Source organism: Trifolium pratense, linkage group LG4 (genome assembly GCF_020283565.1).
Source record: "Trifolium pratense cultivar HEN17-A07 linkage group LG4, ARS_RC_1.1, whole genome shotgun sequence".
Lineage (NCBI taxonomy): Eukaryota > Viridiplantae > Streptophyta > Magnoliopsida > Fabales > Fabaceae > Trifolium > Trifolium pratense.
In genome coordinates, this window is record NC_060062.1 from 35251467 (window position 1) to 35269624 (window position 18158).

The following is an 18158-nucleotide window of genomic DNA, read 5'->3' on the forward strand; positions in this document are numbered from 1 at the left end:
TCTGATCATCCGCAACTGCGATTGGGAGGAGACTGAAACCACTTGATGTCTGAACCGACTCTCAGACCAGATTAAATTGGCGGTGAAAGGAAAAAAATTGACTTATTTATTAAAAATCTAATGTATTTGCTCAACAATATAGACCAAATACATTAGATTTTCAATAAATTTAAAAGAATTTTACTTTGCACACCCTTCGAGAGACATGCGCACCCCATGATATTCCCAAATTTCCCAGATTACCCATCTCGCTACTTATATCGCGAGTGTGAAAAATGATGAAAACTGCTAAATTGCAATTGAGAAATACTTCGGACATAATAAATTAATTTCTTGACCTGAATGATGCTTGCTCATAAGTGTGTAAAATACTTAACAAATCATTCATCTTAGACACATTGGCCCCACAAAAAATAAAACGCTTATTTGCAAAAAGGAGGTGAGCCACCTTAAGGGCTCCTCGACAAATGTGCATGCCATGAATATCTTCCCTATCAACAACACAATGGATAAGAGAAGTCAAACGCTCTGCCACCAAAATAATCAAATAAGTATAGATGTAGGGGTTCTCCTTGGAGAAGATCACAACATGGAACTATAGGTCCAAATTTATTGTAATTCACGAGCACTGAATAATTGGCTGAAGTCTCACACATCATCATTCATTGAATCCACTGCTCACCAAATCCCAATCTAACAAGAACCTCGAAGAAAACGCAGTCCACCTTATCATAAGTCTTGCTAATATTAATCTTCAATGCTAACTCTCCTTTGCATCAACTAGTTAACTTCAATAGCAAAAAGAGCATTATGAAAAACTGATCTCCCCTCCACAAGGTCTAATTGTTCACGAGAGACCCATTTCTTAAGAAAACCTTTCAACTAGGGGTGTGCATAAACCCATGACCCACCCGATACCCGTTCAAACCGACACCTGCTTGAGTGAAACAGCCGGGTTTGAAAAACAATCTGGTCTAAAATTCTAAAACAATTGACTACATATGGGTGTTTTTGGCCGAGCTCGATTGCAAAAAAGTTCACCCATCGATGTTCTGGCCCGATCGAGAAAGAGTAATACAATAGACTTTTTTTATACTGCATGTCTTATTTCAATGTTAGTAATTGCTACTCCCAAGTTCCTAAAGACACATAAAAGTGATTTATCTTTCCAAGACTATCATAATTACGTGCCTTGAGATTAGACTACACTCTAACATTAATTTTCTTCTTTACAATTACAACATACAAACAAAAACCGTAAAAATAAAATACTAACAAACACAAACAAAAAAGTTTATTTTTCTCTTTCTCTTCTTTTACTCAAATTTTTTCTCTTCTTTTTTATCATTAATTAAAGTTAAAATATTTGTAGGATTTCTTGTCTTCTCTATTTCTCTTCTACTGTAATTTCAAGTTTTCATTCAAGTTTATATACACATAAATCTAAATTATTTCAAGATTTCAACCAGAGATTTACTTGTTCTTTCTGGATCACACTCATCTCATGTAACCTTCATCCTATTAGTATAGTGACGACGACGTCCTTGTGTTGGAAATTGTTGGCTAACAACCATTGAAGCAATCTCAAGCTTGAGGAGAAGAGAAAAGAGGATTTTCTAACCCAATACAAACCATCTGAAATACCCGTCACCCATCTTACCCGCACCCGCGTTACCCGTTTTCTCACACGATCGAAATTGGTTCCATCTCTAGGCACTTTAGTTTCCTGCAGATCAATGGTTTTGGGCTCGAATCGCCCAAAATCGACTGTTGCACAACCCTACTTTCAACCTATTCGCAAGAACCTTCAAAATAATCTTATAAAGAACATTACAAAGAGAAATCAGCTTCAACTCTTTCATCGATATAGGATTGTCACACTTTGGAATCAAGCCAATGTTCTTCTCATTGTGACTAGAAGGAAGTAACCCCGGTCCAACCACGAAATTGCTACAATGAAAATGTCTCCACTACAATGTTCCCAAAGCCGCTGATAGATAGTCATATTAAAACCATCAGTACTTGGTGATTTGTCCGGATGCATCTAAAACAACGCTTACGGAATCTCCACGTTAGTAGCGGGTGCTGTAAGAAGAATGTTATCCTCTTTTCTCATTTTCCTCAAAATAAGATTAAGAACATGTGTAGATTATGGAGAAACGTTTAGTCCGGTAGTAAAACCAGCAACTATACGAATAATTCTTAGTATTGCTATTTCAAAATCATGGTGTCTACATCAATGAGATGTCAAGAATGCTTTCTTACATGGCAATATTAATGAAACTGTCTATATGCATCAACCTCCCGACTTTCGTGATTATGTTTGTCTACTACTAAAATTATTATATGGCCTTAAACAAGCTCCTCGTACCTGGTACCAACGCTTCACTAAATATGTTGCTACATTGGGCTTCTCACATAGTACATGCGATCATTCGTTGTTCATCTATCACAATGGTAAAGATACGACATACATTCTTTTATATGTCGATGACATCATTCTTACTACAATTTATCTGATACTCTTCGTCGGTCCATCATGTCTAAACTGATCAGTTGTGAATTTGCTATGAAAGATTTAGGCCCTCTCAGTTACTTCCTAGGTATCTTTGTTACTAGACATTCAGGTTGTATTTTTCTATCCCAACATAAATATGTTGAAGAGATTATTGAGAGAGCAGCCATGTCATCTTGGAAACCCGTGATGACATTCAATCATTTGAATATTTTTAATTATTATTTTATAATATTTTAGTTAGTTATTAGGAGTATTACATGGTCAAAGAGAAAAATTTATGAAGAAATTAACCGTTTCAAGTCAATGTTTTAAGAACCGGACCGGAGGTCGAACCGTTGTGACAACTGGTTCAAGGGTCAACCGGTCGGATCGGTTCAACCGTTATTGAACCGTTTATATTGAACCGTTCATATAATTTTTCACGTGTTTGAGTCTATGGTTGGAAAGGAAAGATTTTTGATTTTTTAACCTTTCAATTTCAATCCATCGTGTTGTCAAAATAAAAAACCTTTCAATCCATCGTTTTTTTTTATTAAAAAATCAGTTTTTTTTTTTTTTTTTTAAGTGAGAGAAAAACCGGCCGGTTTTTCCGGTTCACCGGTTCACACCGGTTCACACCGGTTCACACCGGTTCACACCGGTTCTTGACCGGTTCCACTGACTAGCGGTTCTTGCTAGTCGTCCGGACCGCCGAGGGCACCGGTTCGCGGTCGAACCGGTCGGACCGGCCGGTCCGGTTCGGTTTTTAAAACATTGGTTTCAAGAATAAAGACTAAAGGAAAGAAGACTTGGAAAAAATTAAGATTTTGAGCTAATTCAAGCTAAAACTCCTGTTTTTATTGCGCCACTACACAAGTCTCATAAGGACGCGATTTACTGCTGCACATAGATATGACTTCCACGCAACCTACCTACCTCTCATACGCTGACACGTCATCATAAGAAAAGGACAGATTGATTTGCAATGCATATAGGGACGCGACACCTCATCATAGTGAGACGATTTTACTTTATGCTGCAGCTCCTACAAATAAGTCTTTTGATGAGAAAAAAAGGGGATCATTGGGCAGAGAGAAAAAAATCACATCGCAACAAAAGAGAAGAAGACAATTCTAGGGTTTCGCCGTCGTACTTTTCATCGGTTATTTATGTATAATTTTCTTAACTCTTTTGTTATGTTAATTATTATTATTATGAGTAACTAATCTTATCAGATTAGGAATTATAGATGATTCTCTTTAAAACTATTTGAGCCATGTAACTACGTGTTCTAGTTTATTCAATGAAAACTCATAATTATTCAGTTAATCTTGTGTTTATTGCTTTTTGTTAATTGATCACTTTCGAATTGATTTTAAGTTATAAATCACTATTGACCCTAGGGTTTATATTGGAACTAGATTAATTGTTTGCCAATCGTAATTGTTGAGGACAAAATCCTTATTTGATGTTTTAAAGATAACAAACATGTTAATTAATTTTAATTATGATTATCTTGTTATCTACTAATGTGTTTTGTGAGAAATGTTTCAACGATAATGATATCATCTATCAACGGTAACGTTATGGATGAGCAACCAATGGACAAGCAAAACATATGAGCAATGAGTAGAAACAAAAGAAGCATCTTAAAGTCTTGGCATAAATGATGAAGTGCTTCACAAAGATATTATTCCTTTGTCTCATCAAAAGTGGTAGTATTTTAAGGAAACACTTATGTAAGGAATATGCCAAACATGGCATAAATTGAATCATGGGCCATAAAGCCTTTTTGGACTAAAGTGAATAAAAGCCCCTTTGGACAAACAAAGGAAGCTTCCATCAATGATTGAAGAAGATTTGAAATTCAAATGAAAGCCACATCACACAATGATGGCTTGGACGAAAATTGGCCAACAAGGTGAAGTCACACCATAAGCCAAGTTGTAGCAAGCCTCTTTCTCTTCAAGGGAACATAGAGGGGACAAGAAAACAACAAAGGACATGAGTCACCAAAACAAGTACAATTATTACATGATATTTTTTCCCACTTGCATACAAGTTGTCCAACCCTAAATTAGGAAAGATTCCTTCTTATGGACATATATGGGCCACGTAAATGCAGTGGTTGTCATTGGATTAAAAGTGTAGTGCAGATTGCCATAACGGTAATGTTACTGAAGCAACGATAACGCACTATTCACAGCAAATTGACAGCACAACATTGTGACATGTCAAGTTGGATTTGAAATTCAAATCCCTCTCTCATACGCTCCTCCAAGGTTATATTTGCCTATAAATACAATGGAGCTACATGAAGAGAAGATTAAGAGTTTGCAAAAAGAATCAAATCATATACTTAGTTGAAGCAAAAATCAACAAGTAATAAACTCTTCAAAAGCAAAGCAAAGCATCAAAGATATATCATAAATTTGTGAAAAACAAATAGACAAAGCTTGCTATTATCAATCTCTCACTTGAGTTGATTTAACCCATATTCCCCACAAATATTGTAACCCTCTCAAGTCTTTCTTTCATGTTAGATTGAGTGTTTGTGAGAAAGTCTTTTCGAGTGAAGAAAAGCATTTTGAGTGAAAGTCTTTTCGAGTGAAGAAAAGCATTTGTGTGAAAGTCTTTTCGAGTGAAGAAAAGCAGTTTGTATTGATCCAGTTGTGATCAAGTTTTTGATGCGAAGCAGAAGGTTCTGATCTGAGCATTTATAGTGGACAATCTCACAAGGACTGTGAGGACTGGACTAGCCCAAGTTGGGTGAACCAGGATAACTTTTGTGTGTTTTTCTCTTGGACTCTAAAATCCTTAAAACATACTAAACTAACTAACTGAGTAATACCAGAGTGCTCTGGGCCTTAAACATTTACTTATTCAGCAACTAACTCAGTATTTATTTTGTTCATTTATATATTGTTTATTTTATTGTTGCTAACTATATTTCTTTGTTAATTGTTAACTAACCAATTAAAAGAAATATTGTCTTGAGTTATTTTAAACTCACATAAAATAATTTTAAAAAGGGTCACAATTCAAACCCCCCCTTTCTTGTGACATTTATTGCTACTTCAATTGGTATTAGAGCCTGTCTCTACAGGTTTATACACTTAACAAGTGTTAGAGGAAAAAGATTCAGGAAGAAAAATGTCAAAAGAAAGATACATTCCAGAAGGAGGATCTGCTTCAAGACCACCTTTGTTCACTGGAAAGAATTACTATTTTTGGAAAAACAAAATATAATTGTTTTTAAAATCTCAAGAAGTAGGAATGTGGCGCATAGTCACAGAAGGAGATTATGTTCCTACTATAACTTCTGCTGAGGGAGTCATTTCAGACAAACCTGAAGATGCATGGACAACTTCCGAACAACAAAAGGTACTCCTAAACTCTAAAGCTCATTTATTTCTATCCTGTGCTCTAAGCATGGAAGAAAGTGAAAGAGTAGATGAATGTGATACTGCTAAAAAGGTTTGGGACACTTTACAAGTTCACCATGAAGGAACTAGTCATGTAAAAGAAACAAGAATAGACATAGGAACTAATAAATTTGAAACTTTTGAAATGATTGAAAACGAAACTATTGATGAAATGTTTTCAAGATTTACTACTATCATAAATGAATTAAGATCTCTTGGAAAAACTTTTTCAACTAATGATAGAATTAGAAAACTTTTGAGATGTCTTCCAATCACTTGGAGACCAATGGTTACTGCCATTACTCAAACTAAAGATTTGAAAACACTTCCCATAGAAGATCTTATTGGTACTTTAAAAGCTCATGAAGTTATTCTTCAAGGAGATAAACCTTTAAAAAAGGAAAAAACCATTGCTTTAAAAGCTTCTCAAAAAGATATAAGTTTTTTAGAAGATGACTCTAAGGAATTAGAATCTACCCAAGAAGAGGCAGAAGGAGAACTAGCTCTCATTTCTGGCAAAATCCAACGTATGTTAAGAAGAAGAGATCAAATTAGAAGAAACTTTTCTTCAGGAAAAGATATGCAGAAAAATGACTTTGACAAAAGTCAAGTGACCTGCTTTGGTTGCAACAAACTTGGACATTACAAATCAGAATGTCCCTTAAACAAATCACCCAGAAATTTTCCCTTCAAGAAAAAATCCATGTTAGCTACCTGGGATGATGATGATGAATTTGAAACAAATAAATAAGAAGAAGAAGCCAACATCTGTCTAATGGCAGATTCAGAAAATGATGAGGTATTTCTCTTTGATAAATCTCATCCTTATGAAGAATTAGAAACTAATTTTGATAGTTTATTACATGATTCTGAATTCTTATCCAAACAATGTTTTTTATTACAAAAAGAAGTTTCTGAACTAAAAGAAGAAAAGAAAAAACTTCAAATTGATATTCTTAATTTTGAAAAAATTAACAAAGACTTAATTGAGTCAAAAGAAAAACATGTTTGCTCTAGTGTTTTATCTAAGAAAATAGATGAAAATGTTGTGTTGAAAAATGAAATAAAAGAACTGAGAAATGATCTCACTGGGTTTATAAAATCAACTGAAACTTTTCAAAACATTATGGGATCACAATCTCAAGCTCTTAACAAAAATGGCTTAGGTTTTAATGAAGTTAAAAACAAAATTTTTGAAAATGTTCTTTTGCCAGCAAAAAGAGATTTTAAGTTGAGATGTTCATTTTGTAACAAAAATGGTCATCATGAATCAATTTGCTATAAAAAAGAAAGTTGTGAAAGTTTTTACTATGAACCAAAACGTTATCGTCACTTGGAGAGAAAAAATAAACATTGTTCATTTTGCAAAAACTTTGGGCATCTTGAAAAAGAATGCTATTTTAAGAATAAACAAACTGTGAAAACTAACCCTCAAGGACCCAAGTCATTATGGGCACCTAAACGAAAATCTCAAAATGCAGGGATACTCTCAAGGTGCAAAGAAAAAGCCATGGTTTTTGGACAGTGGCTGTTCAAAACACATGACAGGAGATAAAAGGTGTTTTCTCTCCTTCATCAAAAAAGAAGGAGGGTCAGTTACGTTTGGTAATAATAATACTGCACAAATAAAAGGAAAAGGTATTATAGGTAATAATGATTCTGCAAAAATTGAAGATGTTCAATATGTAGAAGGTCTAAAACATAATTTACTTAGTATTAGTCAATTATGTGATAGTGGTTTTGAAGTTATTTTTAAACCAAATATTTGTGAAGTCAAACAAACTTCATAAGGAAAAGTTTTCTTTTCCGGATCAAGAAAGAAAAATTTGTATGTTTTATACTTAGATGACATTCCAGCTGAATCATGTTTTATGTCTATCGAAAAAGATAAATGGATTTCGCACAAAAGAGCTGGTCATATAAGCATGAAAACAATTTCAAAATTATCTCAACTTGATCTAGTAAGAGGTCTTCCAAAAATTAAGTTTGACAAAGATAAAATCTGTGAAGCTTGTGTAAGAGGAAAACAAGTCAAAAGTAGTTTTTATCCAAAAGATTTTATTTCAACTAAAAAACCTCTAGAACTACTTCACATTGATTTATTTGGTCCTGTCAACACCACTAGTCTTGGTGGAAAACAATATGGTTTTGTTATAGTTGATAATTTCTCCAGATACACATGGGTTTTGTTTTTGAAAAATAAAGATGAATCTTGTGATGCTTTCCAAAACTTTTGTAAACTTGTTCAAAATGAACAAAGCTCAAATATCATCTCTGTCAGAAGTGATCATGGAGGAGAATTTGAAAATTTATCTTTCAAATCATTCTTTGATGAAAATGGTATTTCTCATAATTTTTCTTGTGCAAGAACTCCTCAGCAAAATGGAGTTGTTGAAAGGAAAAATAGAACTTTACAAGAAATGGCAAGAACAATGTTAAATGAATCAAATGTTGAAAAATATTTTTGGGCTGAAGCCATAAGTACCTCTTGCTATATTTTAAATAGAGTTTCAATAAGAAAAATTCTAGACAAAACTCCATATGAACTTTGGAAAAATAGAAAACCAAACATATCATATTTTCATATTTTTGGATGTTTTTGTTATATCTTAAACACAAAAGATAATCTTGGTAAATTTGATTCAAAATCAGATAAAGCTATTTTCTTAGGTTATGCTACTAATTCTAAAGGATATAGAATTTATAACTTAAAAACTCAAACCATGGAAATAAGCATGAATATTATCTTTGATGAATTTGATGATCTTATAATGCCATCAATTGATGATGAGCAAGAAAGACTAACTTCTCAGGATATTCCAAATCAAAAGAAAGAAGATGATCCTCTTCTTCCTCCAAAAACCTTAAGAATTGTTGGGAATCATCCTCAAGATCAAATCATTGGAAGTTCCACTGATGGAATAAGAACAAGACTATCATTCAAAGACAATGATAACAACATGGCAATGATCTCTCAGATAGAGCCAAAATCCATTGGCGAAGCCATTATTGATAATTCATGGGTAGAAGCAATGAGAGAAGAACTTCTTCAGTTTGAGAAAAATCAAGTTTGGTTACTTGTTCCATCTCCTACAGATCATTCAATCATAGGAACAAGATGGGTTTTTCGAAACAAGCTAGATGAAGAAGGTAAGGTTATCAGAAACAAGGCAAGACTTGTTGCTCAAGGATATAACCAGCAAGAAGGTATTGATTACGATGAAACTTTTGCTCCAGTTGTCAGGTTAGAAGCAATAAGAATTCTTTTAGCATATGCATCACATAAAAATATTAAATTATTTCAAATGGATGTTAAAAGTGCTTTTTTGAATGGTTTTCTAAATGAAGAGGTGTATGTTCATCAACCTCCTGGTTTTGAAAATGAAAAGAAAAAAGATCATGTGTTCAAACTTTCAAAAGCTTTGTATGGTCTAAAACAAGCTCCAAGAGCTTGGTATGACAGATTAAGTGCATTCTTAATCAAGAACAATTTTTCTAGAGGAAAAATTGACACAACTCTTTTTACAAAAATTGATAAATTGGATTTATTAATTGTTCAAGTCTATGTTGATGATATTATTTTTGGATCAACAAATGAAAAATTATGTGAAGATTTTTCCCATCTCATGCAAAATGAATTTGAGATGAGCATGATGGGAGAACTGAGATATTTTCTTGGTTTACAAATTAAACAAGAAATGAATGGAATTTTTATTGTCAAGAAAAATATATTAAAGATCTTCTCAAAAAATATAAAATGAATGAAGCCAAAATTATGGCAACTCCCATGCATCCATCTACAAATTTGGATAAAGATGAGGAAGGAAAAATTGTTCCTGAAAAGGAATATAGAGGTATGATTGGATCTCTATTGTACTTAACTGCAAGTAGACCAGACATAGTTTTTGCAGTAGGTTTATGTCCACGTTTTCAAACTTCTCCTAGAGAATCGCACCTAACTGCTGTTAAAAGAATTTTCAGATATCTTGTCGGTACTACTAATCTTGGTCTTTGGTATAGCAAAGATTCTATTTTTGATTTAATAGCTTATTGTGACGCTGACTACGCTGGAGACAAAATTGAAAGAAAAAGTACAAGTGGTGCATGCCAATTTCTTGGAAAAGCACTCATAAGCTGGTCATGCAGAAAACAAAACACGATAGCATTATCTACCACTGAAGCTGAATATGTATCAGCTGCAAGCTGCTGTTCTCAAGTTTTATGGATCAAAAATCAGCTTGAAGATTTCTCAATAAGGTACGAAAATGTACCTATTTATTGTGATAATACTAGTGCAATTAATTTGTCAAAAAATCCCATTCAACATTCAAGATCCAAGCATATTGAGATAAAACATCATTTTATTAGGGATCATGTTAATAAAAAGGAAATTGAACTAATTTTTGTTGACACAGATAATCAACTAGCTAATATCTTCACTAAACCCTTAGTAGAAGATCGTTTTAATGAGTTAAAAGTTAAATTAAAAATAATTCAAAATCCCATTAAAAGCTAGTAATCCAGAAATATCTAAGGTGAATTAAAAAATTATCCTTTAATAAAATGACAACCCATTAATGATTTCCTTTCTTATTTAAAACTTTTCATCTAACCTACTTTACTAAGTGTGATCATTACTATCTGAAAAGGGATATCTTTTCAAGATATCACATCTAATCACTCCCTCCCTCGGTTACTTAAACCAACTCCCACCATTAATCCTCATTCATCAACTCTTCCTCTTCTCACTTCAACTGAGTTCATCATCTTCTCCAAACCCTTCTTCTTCCTTCATCTTCCTCTCCATCACAATCATGAGAACCAAACAAACAGCCAGACGAGCACCACCATTCAACCGTTCACCACCACGATTCCGCAACCCTTCACCACCACCATCTTCATCGTTACCCTTAAACTTAAAACCCTTAAGAACCTTGTTTCCTCCTTACTATGATCAACCACCACCAAATCCAGTTCAAACATCACTAAATCAAAATCAAACTCCACCACATCTCAAGCCAAAATCAAAGAAAAAACCTTCTTTTTCTGCTCCTCCTCGCCGTTCCCAAAGGTTGAAAGAAAACTTTGCAAACCAAAAAACTCAAAGCAATGCTGAGAAAGTTTACATTAACTGTGATTCCACAGAAGAGGATGAAACTGATGAGGAAGAAACTGACATCTCTCCATCTTCAAAATCGTATTCAAACCCTTCTTCTGACTCCTCAAGTGAGGAAACCAAGTCTGACTCTTCCATTCCTATTCAACCACAATCTGAGAAAGGAAAAGAAAAAGTCCATGAAACTACTTCAAACAAGTCAAAGAACAGAACACAAAAAGAAAAATCTGTTAATGCCTTGTCCAAAGATGAAACACCAATGTACTCATCAGAAGCTGAAGAAAAGATTTTTCAAGACAAATGGAGAACCAAGCCAATAGCACCAGGATGGTTTTTCAATTTTGAAGCTCTTCAATCACATCCTCTTGAGATAAAAGCCTACACTGACTTTCAAGGTTGGTCCTCTTTTCTATCTCTTAGAGAAACCTATTACCCTAGGTTAATTCAAGCCTTTTATTTTAAGGCCAAGTGTGATCGAGAAAATTGCACAATTAGAGCCAATGTTAAGGGAGTAGAGTTTGAACTAAACCCTGACATAATTGCTGACATTTTCAAAATTCCAAACAATGGTTTTAGAGCTTATGGTAAAAACTGGTATAGCTTAGCTAAAACCACTTTTGAGGAAGTAAGGATCCCTATTTTCACTTTAGAATCTCCAAAAGACTCTCGAAAAACCTCTTACCTAAACTTTTTGCCTAAAGTCTTTCGCATCATGAGTCAAGGGAATGTTATGCCTAGACAAGGCAAGTATGAAAATCTGGATGATAATGAAATTATGGTCATTCATCATCTTTTTGAAATGAAAAAGCTAAATCTACCTTTCATCATAATCAATTTCATGATAGATGTAGCTAGCAAAAACAACAAGAAATTCTGTGTTTCTTATGGCATGGCCTTAACCAAAATATTTGAACATTTCAAAATTCCTTTTGAAGGAGAAACCTCTGCAACCTTTTGCAAAAAAATTTCACTGAAAAATCTCAAACACTTCAAGAGTGAACCTATCTCCCAAGCTCCTGTAAAAGTTTACACTAGAGTCAAGAGAAAGAGAAATGAGCAGTATGATGACACTGCACAATCTCAACAAATTCCTGAACCTTTTGTTGAAGATGAAATTATTCCAAATCCACCTTTTGTGCCACATTCTGTTGAAACAGAAATTCCTCAAAATGAGGCTTTTATTTCTCCATCCTCATCTCAAATGCTAGGCCCTAGAGCTGAGATTAACTTGAACATCCCTCTAGCCTATCCACAAAATGAATCACCAGTTGAACCGACACCTCAACCTGAGCCACAAATTGTTCCAAATTTAGCAGTCAATCAATTTGTAAACCCACCTGACCCTAATTCTGTGTTAAACCATCTCACCTCATCATCCACTAGTAGTGCTCCATTGTTTTCTTCTCCACCAAGCTTCAACATTTCACCTATGTTCAATGAGAGTTTTAGCAATAATCTCTTTAACTTTTCACCACCTCAGAACCCTTTTTCTCAACCCTTCTTCACTCAAAACATTTCCATCCTTTCACCCACTTTGAATCTCCCAAACATCTCAAACTTCAATGCCGGACCATCAAATGCTGCACCTAGACCTTCACCACAATTACCAAGATCCAAAGTTGAGAGAACCACCTCCAAAACTAGGAGTGATGTGAAAAAATTGTTCCAAGCTACTCAACTTCTTGATTCTCATCTAACCTATATCACTCTTGAGAACTCAATCATGAGGGATTGGATTTCTAATGTTTTCTGTGAAAGATTTAATCTTCCAAAACCTACAGTTAATCCATACCCCATTCCTGTTCATGTTATGTCTCAACCTTCCACATCATCATCATCAGATGGCTCATCACCATCCAGGCCTGCGCCTTAGCCCACTTTTTGATATGACAAAGGGGGAGAAAAGAACAAAGAAGAAAGCTGCAGATGCTAGCACAACAAAAGGAGCGCACCTCTTTTGATTTCTTTTGATTATTGTTCTGTTTTACTTATTTTGCATTATGATGTTAAAAACTATGTTTTGTGATGCATTTGTATTTTGAACTAGTGCGCCAATATGTTATGCTATGATAGCATGCATCTGCAAGTTTATTTTGAATCCATATATGAAAAAACTCTTGCTACTGCTATGAAATGAATGGTTTATATGTTATGTTATTAGCAGGTTTGTGAATCATCAATTTGATCACAAGAAAATAAAGCTATGCTTTGTGAAAATATGCAGTTCAGAAATATCTCAAAATTTTATCATGACCTCTTTTTTTTCTGTCACAAGACAGTTTCAGGATTCATGTTGAAATATGTGATAAATCTTATATTGTTTGATTCTCTGAAACATGCTAAGTTTTTAAACTATGATATGTTTTGAATCCATCCTCACTTTCTGCATTGAAGGCAGGTTAAAAATATTCAACCAAAAGGATAAGTAATGCTCTAATCAAAACATACAAATGTTTTTGAAAATATCCTTAAAAACTCTGATATGAAACACATTCAAATTTTTGAGCAAAACCATCATAACCATAAACATTCACTTTGGTAAAAGAATGACTTATTAAAATTTGTCATATTATTTTTAATCAAAGTTTAAACTCAATTTGCTATTGAAAATAGAATGCTTAAATTGAGGGGGAGTTATTGACAAATCAAATGCAAAAGATTATCAAAATCTTTTATCAAAAACTCAAAATCAAAATTAAGTTAAATGTTTGTCATCATCAAAAAGGGGGAGATTGTTGAGGACAAAATCCTTATTTGATGTTTTAAAGATAACAAACATGTTAATTAATTTTAATTATGATTATCTTGTTATCTACTAATGTGTTTTGTGAGAAATGTTTCAACGATAATGATATCATCTGTCAACGGCAACGTTATGGATGAGCAACCAATGGACAAGCAAAACATATGTGCAATGAGTAGAAACAAAAGAAGCATCTTAAAGTCTTGGCATAAATGATGAAGTGCTTCACAAAGATATTATTCCTTTGCCTCATCAAAAGTGGTATATTTTAAGGAAACACTTATGTAAGGAATATGCCAAACATGGCATAAATTGAATCATGGGCCATAAAGCATTTTTGGACTAAAGTGAATAAAAGCCCCTTTGGACAAACAAAGGAAGCTTCCATCAATGATTGAAGAAGATTTGAAATTCAAATGAAAGCCACATCACACAATGATGGTTTGGACGAAAATTGGCCAACAAGGTGAAGTCACACCATAAGCCAAGTTGTAGCAAGCCTCTTTCTCTTCAAGGGAACATAGAGGGGACAAGAAAACAACAAAGGACATGAGTCACCAAAACAAGTACAATTATTACATGATATTTTTTCCCACTTGCATACAAGTTGTCCAACCCTAAATTAGGAAAGATTCCTTCTTATGGACATATATGGGCCACGTAAATGTAGTGGTTGTCATTGGATTAAAAGTGTAGTGCAGATTGCCATAACGGTAATGTTCCTGAAGCAACGATAACGCACTATTCACAGCAAATTGACAGCACAACATTGTGACATGTCAAGTTGGATTTGAAATTCAAATCCCTCTCTCATACGCTCCTCCAAGGTTATATTTGCCTATAAATACAATGGAGCTACATGAAGAGAAGATTAAGAGTTTGCAAAAAGAATCAAATCATATACTTAGTTGAAGCAAAAATCAACAAGTAATAAACTCTTCAAAAGCAAAGCAAAGCATCAAAGATATATCATAAATTTGTGAAAAACAAATAGACAAAGCTTGCTATTATCAATCTCTCACTTGAGTTGATTTAACCCATATTCCCCACAAATATTGTAACCCTCTCAAGTCTTTCTTTCATGTTAGATTGAGTGTTTGTGAGAAAGTCTTTTCGAGTGAAGAAAAGCATTTTGAGTGAAAGTCTTTTCGAGTGAAGAAAAGCATTTGTGTGAAAGTCTTTTCGAGTGAAGAAAAGCAGTTTGTATTGATCCAGTTGTGATCAAGTTTTTGATGCGAAGCAGAAGGTTCTGATCTGAGCATTTATAGTGGACAATCTCACAAGGACTGTGAGGACTGGACTAGCCCAAGTTGGGTGAACCAGGATAACTTTTGTGTGTTTTTCTCTTGGACTCTAAAATCCTTAAAACATACTAAACTAACTAACTGAGTAATACCAGAGTGCTCTGGGCCTTAAACATTTACTTATTCAGCAACTAACTCAGTATTTATTTTGTTCATTTATATATTGTTTATTTTATTGTTGCTAACTATATTTCTTTGTTAATTGTTAACTAACCAATTAAAAGAAATATTGTCTTGAGTTATTTTAAACTCACATAAAATAATTTTAAAAAGGGTCACAATTCAAACCCCCCCTTTCTTGTGACATTTATTGCTACTTCAGTAATTGCTTTAGGAATAAAGAATTAGTTGGTATGATTAAGAATTTAACGTCCATTCATGCTTTTGATAATATTAGTTTCACCTAAGGAATTAGGGTGCTATATTAGATAAACGAGATTGATGAGTCAAGGAATTGGACTCGGTCTATTTTGTTAAATTATCGTAATTATAAGAATTTTATTGTTGAGGGCTAGAACCTAGAGTACCAGATAGGGACATAGAGATGATTCAAAATAATTTCTAATCGTCTTTCTCTCATAAAAGTTCACGTTTCAACTTTCTTGCAATTTTAATTATTGTCATTGTTACTACAAATCAATCTGAAAACCCCCCTTTGCAATTTATTTATTAATCCTAAATTCATTGAATTGTTTCGTTGAAATAAGAACAATCCATGTGGATACAAATCTTATAAATTTTATTACTTAACGACGAATTTAGTACACTTGCTAAAATTGTCATCAACCCGTATCTACTCTTGTGGACACTAAAGCAAAACTCATTGGACTCTTAGGTAATCCATATCATAATCCATCTGAATATCGGAGTCTTGTAGGTGCATCGAAATATTTAACTTTCACACGACTTGATATCGCCTATGTCGTCCAACAAGTGTGTCTCTTTATGCATGATCCCCGCACACAACATATGACTGCTTGGAGCGAATTATTAGGTACATTAAGGGTACCATTGACCATGGTCTACATCTTTCTCCATCCCTAGTTGATACCCTTACCTCATATACCGATGTTGATTAGGGAGGATGCCCAGATACTAGAAGGTCTACATTCGGTTATTGTGTCTACTTTGGGGATAATTTGATCTCTTGGTCTGCAAAACGACAGTCAACATTATCTCGCTCTAGTGCTGAAGTAGAATATCGTGGTGTTGCTAATGTTGTTATTGAATCTTGTTGACTTCGAAACTTACTGTTAGAACTCCAGTGTCCGATCATGAAAGCCACTCTTGTCTACTGTGACAACGTTAATGCTGTTTACTTGTCAGATAATCTTATCCAACATCAACGCACAAAACACATTGAAATGGATATTCATTTTGTGCGTGGAAATGTTGCTAAAGGTCAAGTACGTGTTCTACATGTCCCGTCTCGCTATCAAATAACTGATATTTTCATCAAGGGACTTCCGTTGCAATTATTTGATGATTTCAGAGATAGTCTCAACATTCGTCAACCTCCCGTTTCGACTACGGGGGAATATTAAAATATAAAATATTCACTATATCAATTGTATAAATTATTAGTATCTTCTATAGTTTGTTAGAAAATAATTAGGCCTAACTCAATATCATTGTATAAATACTCATTACTATGTAATAAAATATCAGGGAACATAATTCTATTATTTTACTTCCTCTTCATCAATAAGCTTAGTCAATTTTTTCTTCTTAGAGCCAGTTTAAATTGATTTAATTTTGAGCTTATGCGAAATAACTTATACAAATAAATGAATTTTTATGTATTATTATAAGTTTTTCAAAGTAGTTTATGATAAAACGACTTATAAAGATACAATTTTTATTAGTGAAAACTTATGCATTAACATAAAAATTTATTTATTTGCATAAGCTATTTTCATAATTTTAAAAACAAGTCAAATTCAAACATGTCCTTACTAAAAAATGTTATATGTCGCTACCTATTGACTTAGATATGCTAAATATAAGGCTATATGAGATTTGCTAATGCACACCCACTGTTTTTTTATGAAGGTGTGCATTAGCAACACACATCTTAGGGTGTATTTAACTACTTTTTAGTTATCATTTGCTAACACACACATTCTAAAAATTAAGTAGGTGTATTATAGCAAATGCCTATAGGAGTTGCTAACATACACCCACTTATTTTTTAAAAGGTGTGCATTTATAATATGCACTTTATGATGTATTTAACTACTTTTTAGCAAGGTTGTCAAAACCGGACCGGACCGGCCGGTCGAACCGGGAACCGGACCTAAATCTGGTCCGGTTAACACTTAAAACCGCTGAGGAAACAAACCGGAAAAAAAACGTATGAACCGGTGCCGAACCGGTGAACCGGACCGGTCGGTCTGGGCGGTTTGGCGGTCTTTTTTTTTTTTTTTTTTTTCATTTTAGTTTTTTTTATAACGTTTCAGTATTTTTTTTAAAAAAAAATTTAAATGAAAAAAATCAAGGAAAAGGAACAAACACAAGAAACAAAAACTGACACCCTTCCTCTTCCTCCTCCTCCTCTAGTGGCCATTTTTTAAACTCATAATCACTGCAAAACTTTTCTTGATTTTTTCTTTTGCAACTTATTTTAATAAATACTTAAAGTTTTAGCTTCTTCATTTATTTTCAATACCAACACAGGAAGCCAACAACAACATATATAAAATAACGTTTAAAAAAAACAGCATATGTAAAATAAAAATTTCAACTTTGTTGAAATTGAAAATAGGTTGTGTAATGATGTTGTGGGAGTGGAATATGAGTGCTAAGAGAAGATTGATAAAATAACAAGATCTATTGTTCCTTTAACAATAGAAATTTGTAAAAAAAGAAGAGTTAAAAAGGTGGGAGAAGAAGAGTGAAATCAGACAATGAGACAAGAAGAATTTTGTGGAGGCTGCTGGTTATGCCTCATCAAGATTTCAGAGTTATAAATACTATAATTAGGGTTTATTATGGATTGGGCTTTTTTAGCAAGGCTGCTAGTTATATCTTATAAGAGAAGCCCAAAGCTTTTAAAAAAATAAATCTTCAACAT

At 33.6% G+C, this 18158-nt stretch overlaps 1 pseudogene; it reads left to right on the top strand.

Moving 5' to 3' along the window:
- The first annotated feature begins 5598 nt into the window (after positions 1-5598).
- Positions 5599-7712, top strand: LOC123922560 (annotated as a pseudogene).
- The last annotated feature ends 10446 nt before the right edge of the window (positions 7713-18158 follow it).